Genomic DNA, 2,500 nt, shown 5'->3' with positions numbered 1-2,500 from the left:
AATTATTGGTACGATCAACACAGCTGAACATTTTCAAATCATCTTCAATATAACTTCTTGCTTGTTTTTTCTGATTTCCCCCCCATTTTCCCCTCAATTGTACTTGGCCAATTTCCCCCTGCTGCCCCGGTCGCTGCTCCACCCTCTGCCGATCTGGGGAGAGCCATAGACTAGCACCATGCTTCCTCCGACACATGCGCAGTTGCCAGCCGCTTCTTTTCACCTGACAGCGGGGCGCTTCACCGGCAGGACGTAGCGCGTGGGAGGATCACGCTATTCCCACCGACCAGAGGAGGCGCTAGTGCAGCGACCAGGACACATACCCTCAATCCAGTTTACCACCCGCAGACACAGCCAATCGTGCCTGTATGGATGCCCGACCAAGCCAGAGGTAACACGGGGGCGCGAACCTGCGACCCTCGTGTTAGTACTAGGCAGGGAATCTGCCGCTACACTACCCGGACGCCCGGTATAACTTCTTGACTGTCTTGGACTGAATATAGAGAAAACAAGGTCATTTGTGGGTTTGTTTGGTGGTTCTTGGATTCACCTTGAGGAGAGGAAGCGGCTGTGTTTTGATTGCATTTTCTTGTGTGAGTTTGATTTCTGTTCAAATAGTGATGCCTTCAACATAGACCCTTTTCATAGCAGCAATCTTTGTGTCTCAAAGCACGGTATACACTGGTGTAACCAATAACATTAATGAGGGCCCTGGCACTGGAACACCTAAATGGAATGAGTTGGCTACCATCATTCATGTTATTGGTTACACCTGTGTTTACCCTGCTTTGAGACACAAAATGGCTGCTGTGAAAAAGGGTCTATTGGTCAGCTTGTGTCAGGTTTTAGAAAATAAACAGATGCCCACTGAGCCGTTTCTTGTGGTCTGAACACACAATTACAGGGATTAGGTTTAATTGATCATTAGGGATGATCAATTAAACATCAAACACTGTTGAATCCATGTTAAATGTTGTCTCACCACTATGTGTCAGGTGTCAGGTGTCGGAGGGCACATTGTCACATGCTTTTTGGTTCTGCCCATCACTGTCTGGATTCTGGGCCAAGATATTTGACTGGTACTCTAAAGCCTTGACCACACTGATCCGTGGTGTCTGTCCGTGTGCGTTCATTTCTCTGTTCACTTCAATTCATTTTCAATGACAGCTGTCCAACTGTCCGTGGAGTACTCAGAAGCGTACGTATCCAGAAAATTTGCATACGTTTTGATGGACAGAAAGTTGAAGAGGGATGAACTTTTTCTGGATGGACGTATCGGATGGTCGGATAGTCACTGTCCGTTTAGCCAATCAGAGTCGAGGTCTCGAGAGGAGGCGTTCCCAGATTTGTTTAAACTTTTCAAAGAAGATGGTGGCCGAGGCGGTGAAGGAGGCTATAATTAATGCTGTGTACACCATCCCGCTGTTGTACAACGTGATAGTCAGTGTCACCGTCTGATTTCACCATCTAATCTGGTCATTCGGTGGCATTTTATTGCCACATAAGTAACGTAGCGCACAGAGCTAACAGCTAGCTGACGCCAGCTTTCTTCTTCTCTCGGTTTATAGGCGGGTCGCTGACACCTTCAAGGTGCTTACCGCCACCTGCTGTACAAGTAGGTTACTTGTACATGCAACGGACATAAATCTATCCGTCTATCTGTTCTGTCCATTTTCTGACGGATCAGTGTGGCCAAGGCCTAAGGCCTACAAAATAACCCTTCAACCCGAAGCAGAACTCGCCATCTTCGGCTGCTCGGAGTCCTCTCTGGACTTCCCCACAACTGTGAAACAATCTCTGACACAAGGGACAGTTGTTGCCAAAAATCTTAACGAATCTTAAAAGAATGGAAGTCTTCTACTTCGCCAGTTGTGCGGATAGAGAGACTTAAGCCCAATTTATGCTTCGTCTGCCGACACTTTTGAAACGGTCGCCGACAGAAATGAGGACTTGAGTCGACACTTTCAAGTGTCTGCGAGCAGCAGTGTCTGCTACCTGGTGAAATGTGTCGCGCAAGTGTGATTGGCTATATAGACGGCATGCGCTTGACTTCCTTGTTTTGGTTTTCACTCGATTGAAATGAATGAACATGTCTCCGCTATTTTTATCAGCCTGTCCTTGATGTATGACTTCGTGAAAATCACAAAGAACGAGAGAGGAGGTGAGTTGTGTGTCGTTTATATGCGGCTGCAGTCAAGTACGTTACATCTTGCCTCCGAGATGGTTTCACGCATTCCAATCCCCCTCTTCTCTTGGCTGTCAGCACTTAATAGCGTTCGGGTGTCACGTGACCGTTGAACAGAGGCGAACGTTCACTGAAGTATAAATGCAGCAACATGAGCGACACTTTCTTTTTCGTCTGCGACCAGGTGCTGAGCGACACTTTCTAATAAGTATAAATTAAGCTTTAGGTACACAAGGACCAATTCACTGGACAAATTCTCAGCCATTTGGGACCCGTTTCTGGCCTACCTGGATGAGGTCAGGGGGGATGAACGAC

At 47.3% G+C, this 2,500-nt stretch overlaps 1 protein-coding gene across 1 annotated transcript in view; it reads right to left on the bottom strand.

Moving 5' to 3' along the window:
- The window catches only part of wdpcp (WD repeat containing planar cell polarity effector), a gene marked incomplete at its 5' end in the record, with an annotated part of 96,269 nt that overhangs the window by 93,145 nt on the left and 624 nt on the right, over positions 1–2,500 (bottom strand). The window lies entirely within an intron of this gene.

This window comes from Poromitra crassiceps (assembly GCF_964638095.1).
Source record: "Poromitra crassiceps genome assembly, chromosome: 14".
Lineage (NCBI taxonomy): Eukaryota > Metazoa > Chordata > Actinopteri > Beryciformes > Melamphaidae > Poromitra > Poromitra crassiceps.
This window is presented reverse-complemented; position numbering and strand designations above follow the sequence as displayed.